Below are 16,703 nucleotides of genomic sequence, written 5' to 3' on the forward strand. Positions count from 1 at the left end.
TATATTGTGAAACTCTCAACCACTTATTTTATTAAGATTTATATATGAGCATATGATTTGCAAACTAAAGACCATCAAGCAAATTATTAATTGGCTGAGATAAATTTGGCACTATTGATTTTTTTGCAGCTGGAAGCACATGCATTTCACTAAGAGGTATGCAGATCTAACAATCATGTTAAAGTGACTAGTGCAAGATCAGACAAGGAGAGTTGACATTGTAATTTGAGTTGTCAACACATCTCAAACATGATACTAACCATTCAGTCAAAGGCAACGCTGGATTTCTTTCTATGGTCTGTACGTGACATATTGCTCTGAAATATATCACAAATATCATGAACAGCAAGATGGTGAGCCAAAGATTAATAGCAACTCATAACTATAATTTACTAACAGTAATTAGAAATAAATAGTAAACAATATGTGAAATGTTTATATATATTTTTAAACCATTTAAGCAATTCACTTTCAAATATGCATTGAAGGAACTACTGCACACAATTGGTTAATGTTGCATGGAAAAGGACACAGGGTGAATTTAGTCTCATGGGCAGGGGGCGGTGCTGGGCAGTAGCCTTAGTCCCTGGGTTAAGCTGGCAGGAACCCAGAATGAACACTTTAGAAAGATAGATTGAATTCACTCTCTGAACCAGACGCAGAACAACACAACCCAGCCAACAGCACGGCCCCTGAGACTCAAGAGGAAGGTGAGCAATGTGATTGCATACATACAGCTTATATAAATACATACATCATGTTCTTGGCTATCTAAGCATCTAAATGTCACTAACATTTGAGGCATACTGCAGTATCTTATATTTTGAAAAGTCTGACAATTGTACACAAGCATTAACCCTTGTAACTGCGTTTTACCATATGGAAAGTACAAAATGGTTGATTTTATTGTTAATAAAATGTATGATTATTAAATATTTTGTGCTATAAAGTATTTGCAGCATGCATTGTACTGTTCAAAACACATATATGGCTTCATCATAAAAATATATTGGCTCAGTTATTAACTGGGAAAGCAACTAAATTATCGAAAGCCTGTAGATTATTGTTCGCTTTTTTATTTAGTATTACCTGTATTTGTGTATAGTATTTTGTATAATATATTGAGTATATAGTTGAAATGTATTGTAATAATTTATTACAAATTTTAATAAATAACAAGGTAATGTCATTTAGAAATATATAAAATGGTGTTTAAAATTAACTAGCTCTATTTAAATAATATGGTTAGCAAAGTGGTTTCAAATATTGTGTTTAATGTGTAAATGATGACAGCTAAAGAAGTAAAAAAATAAAATGTGATTGATCCAGACCAATTCAAATTTGATTTTACTATTTTGAGGACAAGAAATGCACTCAATATTTTGTCACATTCTTCTATACTTCACTACTATAGGGACTGTGTATATAAAAACACTAAAAAAATCTCTATAGTACATAGAAATGAATATATATATATATTTGATTACATAGGAAGTGTTATAAATTCAATTATTGACTATGAATAAAATAGATTAATATGTATATCAGTAGACTATACATGGAAATGGTACCATGGTAACAGTGCGTTTCAAATATCATTAACAACAATTTTGCAAAATACACACAATTAGAAATAAAATGCTTCTGTAAAATGTATGACGCTTGATTGATAACATTTATGATTCACCTTACCGTGAAGCTGTGCGCTACATGTGCACATTTGTATTCCAATTATGGTCTCTCGTTTATGTCTGCTGTAAAATAAGGTGCATTTTAGGTTGAATGCAGTGCATGTGCAGGAGTCAAATGTAGGTGTACATGACACAATTATTTTTAACGTAATTTTTTTTTAAAATGCATATAATGTTAAAAACACTTTTTAATGGTATTTGTAATGTACAGCTATAAATGCCAAAATACCACTTTTATGTCCCTTTAAGGACTGCACAGAAATAATTTAAAAATATCTTCCTACCAATTGTTTTATGAATATTGTAATGCCACAGAGAATGAAATGCTTCTTTAAAATGCCAATAAGTTTTCTATACTTTTTCCACAGCTATAAAAAAATATTCCACACCTATTTCTGCATTGAAAAACCCTTGTCATACAATTAAAAATCATGTGATGCAGCTAGTTAATTTTTTATATACTTATGATAAATGAAAGTTTTTATTAAGGTAATATATGTTATCAATTATGTCAAAAAAAATATCAAAAAACTGTCAACAAAGACGTATACCTAGGCAATAGTGTGTATATTGTGTTACCATAGGCTTGTAAGAGTTTACACTCAAGGAAAGGTACTATGAACCTTTGCCCCCCCAGCCCTGATATTGTGTGACACCTGAGCACTGTGATATGCCAAGGTGCCTAAAAACCCTGTCTGAAACGTATTCTATTTGGTACTTTTTAAAATGACAGACTTATATTTGCATCATATTTATATATAACTATATACTGATGTATAGTATTATTTATATATATATATATATAATATATATATATATATATATATATATATATATATATATGTATATATATATATATATATATATTTATTTGCATGCACTCCAAACAATAAAAAAAAAATCTTAGTTAAGTCACCAGAAGGAATTTGACTATGCTTTGTTATGACTGTTCATCGATAATAATAAGAAATACAATTTTTTTTGCTAATTATTAAATACTACCATCAAATACATAATGGGAACAATCCAGTAGTGAGCTATTATGTGAAGCCATAACCAGTCAAATAAGGTCACCTTCTAGAACAGTGAGTGCACCATATACACACATTTAATATAGGAGAAGTGGGACTTTCTCCTTCCAATTTTAAAAATGAAAGTTACTGCTATTTATGCTTTCTAATCTAAATTATGGTAAATATCTAAAATTGCATTTTCAGATTACCAAAGAAAACTGTCTGTTTGTTAGGTTTTGTTTCATCTCTGATATATTTTTACCACTTGTGTTTTTTTTTTATTATTATTTTATTATTTTTCATTGATTAAAAGGGTTGATTTTAGCTTGGCTAAATCGGGCCATGTATTTAACAATGCATTTTAGCCAATTTGCATGAATGCATATAAAGGTTAACAGCACAGCTTTTCATTTTAATATATAAAATGTAGAAAGTTGGGAACTGTAGAAATAATAAAATAATTATTTTAAACATAAGGTGTTGTTGATACAAATTTATTCATATACAAATTGAGAAATTGTATTAAAACATTTTTTTTGTACTATTTGGTAAATTAAGCTTTTTAATTTTATAATTGTTAATGTAAACGTGTAGTCTGGGTATACATTTGCAATGAACGTGTTATTTAATTCTAAAAGTTGTGATTTAAGACCACAGCAAATTTGGTAATAAAAACAAAGCTCAACCCAGCAGGGTGAATTAGTGTACTGAAATTGTGAAATGCTTTTTTTTTTTTTTTTTTTTCTTTTGCTTAAATATCTTCGGTTTTTTTTTCAAATTAAATCTAACTTACATTGATTGAACATAAAACTGCTTGTATTACATTGCTTAACTAAATTTTATTAATGTTAGATATATAATTTTCTAAATATTGCGTTTTCCTGCATCTCCTTTTGAATATGAAATGCAATTTGAATGTTGAGAAACTTTAAAGGGACACTGAACCCAAATTTTTTCTTTTGTGATTCAGATAGAGCATTACATTTTAAGCAACTTTCTAATTTACTCCTATCATCAAATTTTCTTTATTCTCTTGGTATCTTTATTTGATATGCAAGAATGTAAGTTTAGATGCCAGCCCATTTTTGGTGAACAACCTGGGTTGTCCTTGTTGATTGGTGGATAAATTCATCCACCAATAAAAAAGTGCTTTCCAGAGTCCTGAACCAAGAAAAAAGTTTAGAAGCCCTCTTTTTCAAATAAAGATAGCAAGAGAACGAAGAAAAATTGATAATTAGAAAGTTGCTTAAAATTGCATGCTCTATCTGAATCACAAATGAAAAAATTTGGGTTCAGTGTCCCTTTAATTTGACCATGTGAATGATTATTTCAATATGCTAATTGTAAACTTGGTGAAAATAAATGTATATGTCTGGTAGAATAGAAACAAACAGAAATGTAACTTTGTTATATTACATGGATTTAAGAATATATTTTACTATCAATAATATGATGGACACCTGCAAGAAAAAAGCTTGCAAGTGTGAATCTCTGTTTATACAGGGCTAAAGGGTCTATCTTCAATTTGTCATTACCATCATGCAAATGATGCATGGATATATTTGATGACAGATAAACTAGAAGGTCATTTATGGTGTTAATACCGACTAGCGCAATATGGGGATGTTACTATTTATAAATGGTATGGTTACTTCCCTATTAAAAAAAATGCATATGGCGCTTCTGTTGGTTTAGAAAGATATAGTGAATAACATAATTAAGAGTTGTACCAACATTTTTGAAATACACTGATTATATCTCTTTATTTTAATAAAACAAATTTTGAAAACAGGTTTAAATGACTAATATATATTAGCAGGATGGAAAGCATTTAGCAATAATTTAGTTTTTTTTTTTTTTAAGAAACTGTATTTGATTTTATTTAAAGATATTAAAAAAAAAATGCAGTGATGATGCAAACTGATCAAATTATACAAAACCAGATATGACACACTTAGCATAGATTTATTTTCCTTCTAGTAATGACCTTGTTATAAATAAATGGTTCATATCTAATGCACGGTGTAAGCATTCATATTATTTAATGAACCAACAGCTGTTCATACACTAGGTAATGTTGTACACACAGTTTTATGAAAACGCCCAACAATGATAATTAATTATACTGTGAAATGTGAAAAGGAAAAAAAAAAGTAACTGTACTAAAACTGTTATAAATATTGGGCCTAAATTATATACATTTTATATCATCTGAAAATAATGTATATTTAGGTTTAATGTAAAGATGCACATGTATGTCTTTAAGAGTTAAAAGAGAATACACAACAAATAAACAGATTGAAATAATAATGAACTGACTAAAATGATTTCACTGTTAAAGGGATAGGAAAGTCAAAATTAAAATTTGCAAGAATCAGATAGAGCATGTGATTTTAAGACACTTTTAAAATTACTTCTATTGTCAAATGTGCTTCGCTCACTTGGTATCCCTTGTTGAAAAAGAATACGCACATATCCTACACTAATGGGAGCTAGCTGCTGATTGGTGCCTGCAAACATTTGTCCCTTGTGATTGGCTTACTGGATGAGTTCAGCTAGCAGCCAGTAGGGCAATGTTGTTCCTTCAGCAAAGGATAACCAGATAAGGAAGCAAATTTGATAATAGAAGTAAACTGGAAACTGATAAAAATCTGTAGAGTATAGCATATAGTAAAATTCACACTTTAGTAAATATCCAAAAGTTGCACTGAAGAAATTTATGCTTCATTTAGTGAAGAATGCTGCAGAACACAAGTAAGCAGAATAAGATACTAAAAATGTTGCATGCTGTATGACCGATTTGCAAAAGAGGTCAGAAGTGCTTTCATTGCTTTACAACTGTATATCTGTTACTTATAGTGAATTACACACTACTGCAACATTATTCTCTTTATCATGTTTTTATATTTCAGATTGATTTATTCCGCTGTACTTTTGATATTGCCTTGTCAAAACATTGCATGCAAGTTATTTGTATTTATAGAAAAACACAAAAAGCATTTTAAATAACTTTCTGGTTTACTTTTATATATATATATATATATATATATATATATATATATATATATATATATATATATATATATATATATATATATATATATATATATATATATATATATATATACTTGAAAGTGATGCAGCATAGCTGTAAAAGCTGACTAGAAACTACCACCTGAACATGAAAAGAGGAAGATATTTTACTACAATTCCTTAGCAGTCACAATCCATTGGAATGGAATTTTCAGCAGCCAGTCAGGATTCTAGTCCCAGGACTTGCAAGGGAGAGTATATCTGGCATGTGCAGGCACAGTCAGTCTATTGTGAGAATTAAAGGGACAGTCAAGTCCAAAATAAACTTTCATGATTCAAAAAGGGCATGTAATTTTAAACAACTTTTCAATTTACTTGTATCACCAATTTTGCTTTGTTAAACCTAGATAGGCTCATATGCTAATTTCTTAGACCTTTAAGGCAGCCACTTATGTGAATGCATTTTGACAGTTTTTCACCACTAGAGGGCGTTAGCTCATGTGTGTCATATAGATAACGTAAAGTTACCTAGGAGTAAGCACTGATTGGCTAAAATGCAAGTCTGTCAAAAGAACTGAAATAAGGGGGCAGTTTGCAGAGGCTTAGATACAAGGTAATCACAGAGGTAAAAAGTGTATTATTACAAACATATTGGTTATGCAAAACTGGGGTATGAGTAAAAAAAGGGATTATCTATCTTTTTAAACAACAAAAATTGTGGAATTGACTGTCCCTTTAATTAAAATCTCATGAGATCACAGAAAAACAAAGCATGACCTCAGCATTGCTGCTACTCATTGGCTTTTTTTCTCAACTGCAGCTGGACGGTAGCTAAAGGATAACTGTTCAGCAAGCACTTAATATTGTGAGATGAAGAAATTTTGAGGTAAAATATTTTTCTTTTTTACATAGAGATGTTCAGGTAATATTTTCTTGTTAGCTTTTTACAGTTATACTGAATTACTTCCAACAAAATTTAACATATACGTATGTCCCTTAAAGGGACAGTATACACTCATTTTCATATAACTGCATGTAATAGACACTACTATAAAGAATAAGATGCACAGATACTGATATAAAAAATCCAGTATAAAACTGTTTAAAAACTTACTTAGAAGCTCTCAGTTTCACTCTGTTGAAAAGGTAGTTGGAAAGCCCACTGCAAGTGGGAAATAAGACCCCCCTCCCCCTTCTTTTGCATATGAAAAGACCCTTTACACAAACAGGAGCAAGCTGGAATAGGTAGCTGACGGTATTCTCATAAAACTTTGGGGCTTGGTTAGGAGACTGAAAATCAGAGCAATGTTATTTAAAAATAATCATCTACAAAACATTTATGCAAAGAAAAAATGAGTGTATAATGTCCCTTTAAAAAGAAAATCAGTAAAATGTGTGTGCATTTTGATGTATTTGTTCTGAGATTTATGGTATGCAGAATGTAATGCATATTTAGAAAACAGTCTCATATTTATACATAAAGTGCAAGAGAATAAGTATTCCAGCTGGACAGCTCTCTACTCTCAAAGTTACAGTTTTCACAGCAATTACACATCTTTTTGCAGCAGCATCTTAATACTTGTTAACTGTGAACTGCACTTAAATCCTTCAAGCTTAGAAAAACATTTGTTCTACAGATGCTTAACATTCTTACATGCTCCAGTTTTGGACAGAGAGAGACAAATATTTAGAGAGTATGAATAAATGTCACATATATCAATTTTATATTCATTGTGTAAAACACAGAAAACTTGAATTTTTATTGGCATGATTTTTAGTTTTGTGTTAAATTGATCCTTTCTAATGAGAAGTAAAAAAAAAAGCCTAATTTTCCTTCACGGGCTCAGCATGTGTTGCATCTCTACAGATATTGATATTTAAAGGGACATACAATCCTAATTTCTTCTTTCATGATTCAGATAGAAAATACAATTTTAAACAACTTTGCAATGTACTTCTTTTGTCAACATTTCTTCATTTTCTTGTTGTCCTTTGTTGAAAAGAAGTAAGCTAAATTCATTTTAATGTACTTATAAGCAGGTATGTGCATTTTTCTTATACCTGTATATAAAGCCTGTTTTATGTTGACCAAAATCTTAGTAAATATGGCAGAAAGTTCACAGTTTAATCCCAATTACAAAAAAAGCCTTCTGTAGTGAGAATTTTTAATAATGATAACTGCTACTGCAACTTGCTATTCTGTCATTTCTATCCATAATTAACTTATTACATATAGCTTTTTTTTTAAGTAACCTACAATAGCTACTGTATTTTGTTCCAAGCAAATTAGACTCCATGTAAATGATCCTATAATCCACACATTAATATTAAATGTTAAAAAATCCTGCTACTTAGACAATATTGTAAAAAATATATGCCAGAAGCACTTAACCAGCTGTTTGTCTGCCCATGTTACCCTCTAATTAACACTTACAGCACCTGCTGTGATATCTCCCCTTGGCATCAGTGCAGAGAGAATACATTAGCTGATACACAGAGAGGATAACTGTGTGTGCACAAATCATGACATATTAGTGGCCATAAACACTATAGCACATTTGTTTTAAGAAATTAACAGCTCAATTAAATACTTAGGATTGGTTCATTGCATATCATAAATAATATAGAGGCAAAATGGTTGTGATTGATGCTCTTATCAATAAAAAAAATTAAGTTCTTAGTTTTGTTCTTGTCATGGCTCCCAGTAAGCTTGACCTCTTAATATATATATATATATATATATATATATATATATATATATATATATATATATATATATATATATATATATATATATATATACACATATATATATATAACATTAATTTTAATTTTTTTAAGCTATTAAAAAAATAAAAATAATGTATTACTTATACAGGCTGGTACTCTCAATCTCCAGCTATAGTGAACTGCTCCCTGTATATAGTATACTACAACAAGCTGTTTTCTGTATGCTGTTCCCTTCCACAAACATATAGCTGGTAACAAAGGATTGTGTTCTACAAGAGATATACTCAAACCATTCATCCAAAATGCATATAAGACTAACCCTGCACAAAGACTATTTATGTGCAACGCATTTCTCAGTCTGATGATTGGTTCATCAGACTGAGAAACACGTTGCAAATAAATATTCCTTTACAGAGTTGATAGCTCCAGTATTTCTTTGTGCAGTGGTTGTATAATATGCATTGTGTATGCATGGTTTAAGTATATCTCTTAGAAGGAAAAAAGGTTATTCTGGGATGGCGCTCTACAAAGGGGAGCTTAGAGATTAAACACAAAAAATTGTAAATTGATATTTCTAATGGAGGCTAATAGCAATAAACTGTTCCGTAATATAATAAAGCAGTCTTTAAATAGATACAAATAATAAGATCAAATCTCATAACAGTGATGATATTTATTACATAAGTTATTGTAACAATGGATTAAAATTGATGATGCCGGCATCTAAAAACAATCATAAATGTGCGGTAAGAAATCGCAATGTATATATAGGTATATATGTTCATCTAGAACAAATAAAAATGAGATACATAACAAATGTTTAAAAACCTGTATCGTCCTGTTTATATCGAAACAGTGTCCAAGGAACAATTGTTCTATACAAACTTGATTGAAACAATGAACTCCGGAATGTGTGTGTTCTTCTCTCCTCGGTATTGAAAGTTATTGCAACGGTCTCTGCAAGCGGTGGAGGATGCAATGATCCCCGTGTGAGCACAAACAGGTCCGGGTTGTAGTTCAAAGGGTATTCCGGTGTAAATTACCTTTTGATGTTCCCAAGGGTGCAATAACGATCCGAGGTTTAAAAGGGATATTTGTTATACAGATGGATAGGCAGGGCCGGATTTACATCTCAGGTGGCTGTAGGCACAAAAACCTGAAGCGCCCCCCCCCCCCCACACCCCCCCAGAAAAAAAGTGGAAAAAATGAGGACTTTTTTTTATTATTATTTAGGACAACTAAAAATAAATATTAGATGTAAAATTACATTTTCCCTTTTATGGAGATACACAAATACACACACCAATTGCAATATTTGTTGTAATGGAAGCTACACCAAAAATCAATATTCACTTGACTCAAATGGCCATACAATTTCTATTATGTATAACAAAAACAAATCATGTTAAACTTTTAATGCAAAATATTCTAAAGAAACCCCTATTTAAAGGGACATAAAATGTGACAGTTTGCTGGGCATTTTATTATTGCACTAGTGCTTGCACAGAAGTGTGTTAGCCTCTTGCAAAAGAGTTAAACACATAGTCAATGTCAGTTCTGAGACAGCAATACACATCTGTGCAGACCCAGATGGGCTCATAGGACATGTTTATTGACAAGCCATTAGTGTATTGCTTTTCTGGAGATGACTTTGACTAGTGCTTAACATTTTGTTGGAGTTAAACACAGTTTTGTGTAAATAATAGCAATATTAAAACTAGCAGCATGCAAGCTCATCACCATCAACAACCTGTGCAGCCAGTGGAAGAAAATATAAAATGTAGGTTTTTTTTCCACTACATGAAAAAAATCTTGTAAACTCTGATATTTTTGGTACAAATACACACAGATGTTACATTTATTTTGTTCTGAAATATAAATATCATATGATGTTGCTCTCAAAGGAAAACATAGAATGTTGTAGATTATATGTAATCCAGGGGTCAACAAATGTGTTTAAAATTAGAACTTAGAAATTCAATTTACCACAATACAAAAATACCACACTTACTTGATAAAAGAACAGATTAACAATTTTTAATGTGATGTGTGTGTATGTGTATATAAATGTGTGGGTGTGTGATGTGTGTGTATGTGTATATATATATATATACACATACATATACATACATACAAACAAATATGCCATGTGAGTGGTTTACACACATACACATTTTACAGCCTTACAGTCTACAAACTTTGTTGTCAAAGTGCCCTAAAGGCTGTAAATCACAATTGGCAACTTGTAATAAAGAGCAGAGCAGCTAGTCCCACATAACCTCCACACCTCCAAGGCCTTTATAGAACAACAAAATTCATCCTGAAGCAGAATTTAAACTCCTGGCTATAAAAACGGAATACAGCACATAACAAGTGAATACACTGCAACACTCTCTGGTAGCCAAGGGGTTAAAGTTCTCTGCTTGTTATGTTTTCATTCTAGGCAGCATTAGAAGCCTTGTACAGTCCTAACCTGTTCTGAAGCTTTCATTCCTCAACAAAAAGTTTCTGCACCACATCAGCATGGAGCTTGGCTGTGTGAGGCAACAGAAGTACATAAAATAAAAGTGAAACTAAACATGCCTGGTGAAAATGGGAGGGGTTTAGTTTTAATCTTTGCCCCTCTCTCCTTCATGGCTCCCTCAACTGCTGTAACATATTCCAAATGAAACGCTTGACTTTGTAGGCACCTGGCAGCACAATTCTTACTAAAATAAATGCCCTCATAAAAAAAAATAAAAAAAAAAAATTGTTTTTTTTTAAATTACTGACAGGCAGGCGCCCCTCACTGCAAGGCACCTGTAGGCACATGCCTACTGTGCCTAATGGGAAATCCGGCCCTGTGGATAGGTATGAGTAGGTCCCGGGACAGGGATTACACATATGGAGCCAGCTTAAACCAAGTTTTTAAAAGCTGCTCGATGTACCTGTCCTATCTACTTACGTCTCCAATCTGTTATTGACAAATCAGTTAGTTGGTATTGTGCACAGGAGCAGTCGGCAAATCTACGCGTTTCAGCCGCCAGGGGCCTTTATCAAGATTAAGTATATCTCTTGTAGAACCCACTGCATTATTACTAGCTGAACATTTGCAAAGGGAACAGCCAGGGGTGGAACTACAGGGGGGGCAGAGGGTGCAACTGCAACTGGGCCCCTGAGGGTGGGGGCCCAGCTTAATTTTTTTTATTTTTTTCCATTAAAAAACGTTGACCTGCCACTGCCTGCACTGATATCATGTGAGTGTGACATGATGCTTCACTAGTGTCTCTGACTACAGGGGTTAGGGTTTCTGTTTTACCCATTGGTGTTTATGTGTGTGTATGTATGTATGTGACTGTGTGTGTATTTATGCATGTATGTGTGTGTATGTGTGTGTATGTTTGTGAAACCAGCAAATTACAGACCTTGTTACTACAGCATGGGGGGGGCGGGGGGTAAACAGTGTCACTATACAGTATCACTATATACAGTATGGGGGGCTGGACTATGTCACAGACTACTGTGGCCACTATATAAAGTACTGGGGCGTGTAGGGTCAGGCCAGCCATCTCACCGGCAGATTACAGACTGTCACTAACTCACTATATACAGTACTCGTGGGTTAAACAGTGTCACTATATACAGTAATAGGGGGTCAGACCATCTCACAGACTGTGGGCACAGGGTACCTCCTTTTGAAGACATGTAATCTGATTCACATTTTTTTTTCTGTGTTAAGTGTAAAAAAAAAAAAAAAAGATATGAATAAAATTCGTCTTTTGTTTTGGTGTGTGTGTGGGGGGGGGGGAGGTTTGCCTTCTTAGATTCTTGCACCTGTGGTTTCTAGTAACGCCTCTGGGAACAGCATACAGAAAACAGCCTGTTGCTGTGCTCTATATATAGTGAGAAGTTCACCGGAGTGCCAGTCAATTAGAGACCAGTTTGTGCTTATTGCACCATTGTTTTTGGTGCCATTAAAAAGCATGAGTCCTTTTCTTCTCTGAATTTCACATATTTGAACTTTACAAGTTTATGCTATGTGGTGCCCCTTTGTTCCTTGTGTCTTCTTTGTTCTCAAATTCCTGCAAAATTAAAAAGGCATACTCCTGACTTTACAAGCCTAACCCTGTTTATTTCTACACAGTCTTTGTCTAATCACTGTATATGTGCCTAATTGGCCTTAGCAAAGGAGATAAGATAAGAAGGTTTTAAAAGGATACTACAAAACAATGCAAAGTTTGCTAAAATGACAGTTAAAATACTTTTAAAATTATTATATAGTATTATATATGAACACTTTTTGCAATATACTGTGTACTTGCTTATATATATATATATATATATATATATTTATTAATTAAGTCTAAGTATAAATTAACAAAAGTTTTATATCCATTTTTCCTGTTTTTTACACACTTATAAAAATGCAAAGTGAAATAAACTAATGTAGTATAATATTATTATATTATATTATTATAGTATTCATATGTTAATAATCAGGAAATTACATCATTAAACAGAGATTTTATGAGGTGCAGAAGACCATATTTTTTTCAGATGCACTCAGGTTGAAATGTAGTGTACTATGCACTAAAACATCAATTCAAGTATTGAAAGCAAAGTATATCATGTATGGAGAAGAAATCTAGGTTGGCAGTAATTATTTGTCAATAATCAGCTTCTTGTCTTGAACTGAAAAAAAAAATGACTCCAAATTACTCCAAATGACAGTTTTTAGCCTTAAATGGACATTATAGTCAAGCTTTAAATTAGGGGAAACTAAGTGGTGGCCCACAAACCAAATGTGGCCCTCTGCACAATGTTTTGTGGCCCCTAGGAAAAAGGAGAACGAAGGGTATATGCCATAGCTTTTATTGTCCCAGGGAAAAGGAAAATAAAAATGTGTAGGCATTGGGGAATTCAAGTGATTGTGCAAACAAGGCTTCTAGAATACTGATCTGGGGGGCCCAAATGTTTAAGTAATCAGTACTACAAAGAATCATAGCTTTCAATTTTAGTCTATTTTAATTTTGTTTTCCACAATAAATCTTTTCATTGATAACTGCCAACTCTGAACAGACAATTTGGGTTAAAGGGACACTGTACCCAAATGTTTTCTTTTGTGATTCAGATAGAGCATGCAATTTTAAGCAACTTTCTAATTTACTTCTATTATCAATTTTTCTTCGTTCTCTTGATATCTTTATTTGAAAAAGAAGGCATCTAAGCTGAGGAGCCAGCAAATTTGTGGTTCAGTACCATGGACAGCAATTGTTTATTGGTGCTGCCCAATCAGCAAGGACAACCCAGGTTGTTCACCAAAAATGGGCCGGCATCTAAACTTAAATTCTTGCTTTTCAAATAAACATACCAAGAGAATGAAGAAAATTTGATAATAGGAGTACACTAGAAAGTTGCTTCAAATTGCATAAAAACTGAAATGCACAAGACTATAATGCCCCTTATGTTTGCCTTTTAAATCCCTACACGATACCAACTTTATGATACATAATATATATGTAATATTAATCATAGCATTTTATTTACAGAGTAATGTCTCAAACCACCTATCTTTTTTTTTAACATATGATGTAAGTTAAATTTGGTATTGTGTAATGAGATCTGCATAGAAAATTGAACTGTAAGATGTGATACAAAGCCATCCATCTCACTGCGTTACACTGAAATAAAATACACGTGCTCACTTGCCTATCGGCCTTCTTGAGAATTCTATTTCTTGCAGCTATGCATAATCTAGATAGTGAAAAACCAAAGTAATATGTGTAGCATAACTATTTATTAATTTGTAATTCATGCTAAATATTTATCCAATAAAGTAAACATTGAATATTAGATACATTGCATTAAATGCATAATTATAATTAATGCCAGTGACCAAAAGATAAGGAATAATTTGAGAATGTATTCTATGCATCCCTTAGAGTGCATATTTTTAAATTAAAGAATTACTTGCTCTAATTCAATAAAGCATATCATTTTAAGACTATCAACCCTGAACCTCTATGTGTTTAACCCACGCAAAGGGGCTGATCCAATCAGCAGCACTAGTTACACAGCTGGGTCGTGCAACTAGTTCGATTGATTGGGTCAGTGGCAGCTTCTGCTCCGGACCAGCAGTGCTCTAATGAGCATTATTTTTTTACTATAAGAGCCCTTTAAAGGGACACGAAACCCACATTGTTTCTTCCATGAGTTAGAAATAGGATGCAATTTTAAACAACTTTCCAATTTACTTATATTATCTAATTTGCTTCATACTCTTGATATCCTTTGTTTAAAAGCATATCTAAATATGCTCAGTAGCTGCAGATTAGTGGCTGCACATAGATGCATTGTGTGATTGGCTCACTTTTCTTCAACAAAGGATATCTGAAGAATGTAGCAAATTGAATAATAGAAGTATAATAGAATGTTGTTTAAAATTGTATTCTCTATCTGAATAATAAAACTAAATGTTTGGGTTTCATGTCCCTTTAAGTTCTGCTTTTATAACTGATCAAGTGCTGGAGGTATAGTAGAATATACTATATATATCTAATATTAATCTTTAAAATGATGAAGGTAGTTTTCCTATCATATATTAGAGCATACAATTTTAAATAACTTTTTCAAATTTGCTTTATTTATTTGGAAACCTTTATTGAAGAACAACTAGGTAGGCTCATAAGAGCTCAGGAGTGTTCACGTGTCCTTAGTACTCTATGGCAGCAGTTTTTTGCAACATTATTTGTAGCTTTGTTATACAGTGTTGCAAAACACTGCTGCCATAGAGTACTTAGTAATTTTTCATTTTAAAATTTGATTTTAAAGGTATATGAAATTGAAAAAAACATGTTACCTTTAAAATTAAGCTCATATATTCTTGTTTTAAAGTTTCCTTGTTGTCTCGCTATATTGTATTACATTTTTAAATTTTTTGGTAATCCCCAACCTCCCCGTGGGACTCATTATGCAGGCTCTACCTGGGTAGGAACATGGCGGCTATAATTGCCAATGCGCATGCGTTTATTCAGCATGCAACGTCAAAAGCAGAACTGCTGTGGCTGGATTATATCAAAATAAAGTAGCATTGCATATATGCGAGGTTCATGAGCAGTGGTGATGCAATATCGGTAAGTATAGCAGTGTCACTCAAATCTTTTCCCCCTGGACTAATGAGTAATTAATTAAAAGAATACATAATATTAGTACATATTTTAAACATAGAATATTAATTCGCTAAATGACGCATGCTGCATCTTCAACTGGTGTTTTGCGCATGTCTTACATTTGGAATCCGAGCGTCATTTAGCAAATTAATATTATATACTGAAAATATGTACTATTATTATGTATGAGTCCAGGGGGGAAAGATTTGAGTGACACCGCTATACTTACCGATATTTGGAAAAATTTAAAAATGTAATAGCATATAGGGCTCGATAATTGAAAGCTCTCTGGTGAGATTATTAAAGAATGCTCGCCAGTCCTTCTATTTCCCTAGTGTAATTATCTAAAGCCACTTTTGACCCTGAAAACAGAGTGTCTCGCTAAGGGGCGTATACTGCATTTTCATATGAAAAATGCACAATTAAATTTGTATTTTAAACATCATACAAAACAAATATTTGAACCATTCACACAAAAATAAGCAGGGAAAAATTGTATTGTTAAGGTGCATCAAAAATCGTAACAAAATTCTTTACCAAAAATTGTATGTTAACAAAAAAGTTAAATTTGTATGTAATTTACACAGGAATACATCAAATTAAATATGCACAGTGTAAATTTTAATTGTAGTACACCAGAAGTGCAAAAATCACACAGAAATATGAACTTATAAATACAAAATGCAAAGCGTAATTGTTGTTTTTTAGTAAAATGGGGTGAACATGGGCGTATATGAAAATGTCTCTCTAATCCAAGCGTAATTCTATAAAGATTTTCGCACTACAGATTTCACAGTTTTTTCTTGCCAACTAAAAGGTTGGCAAACCAATAGAAAAACAAATGCATACTAAAATATAGGCAAATGTAAGGTGCTATAAGCAGAAAGCAGCGTAATGTGACTCACATTACGCTGCTTTCTGCTTATAGCACCTTACATTTGAAAAAAATGAAGTATATTAATGCTGTGTGAGCCTGACAGACACAGGCCTGATAGAAAATCTAATTAGATTACACTAGCAAAATTATTTAATTTTTTTTTTTTAATTTAAAATAATGTTATAAACGGATATTAACACTGGTGGCTGGC

The 16,703-nt window shown here is 32.3% G+C and overlaps 1 protein-coding gene across 1 annotated transcript in view; it reads left to right on the forward strand.

Annotated features, from left to right (window-relative positions):
* Window positions 1-578: 578 nt before the first annotated feature.
* The window catches only part of LOC128638046 (serine/threonine-protein kinase SBK2-like), a 66,739-nt gene continuing 50,614 nt past the window's right edge, over window positions 579-16,703 (forward strand). Inside the window, exon 1 of the mRNA XM_053689917.1 lies at window positions 579-710. The gene's annotated coding sequence lies outside the window, so the exon portion shown is untranslated. The remainder of the gene's footprint in view (window positions 711-16,703) is intronic.

The sequence above is a fragment of the Bombina bombina genome, chromosome 8 (assembly GCF_027579735.1).
Source record: "Bombina bombina isolate aBomBom1 chromosome 8, aBomBom1.pri, whole genome shotgun sequence".
Lineage (NCBI taxonomy): Eukaryota > Metazoa > Chordata > Amphibia > Anura > Bombinatoridae > Bombina > Bombina bombina.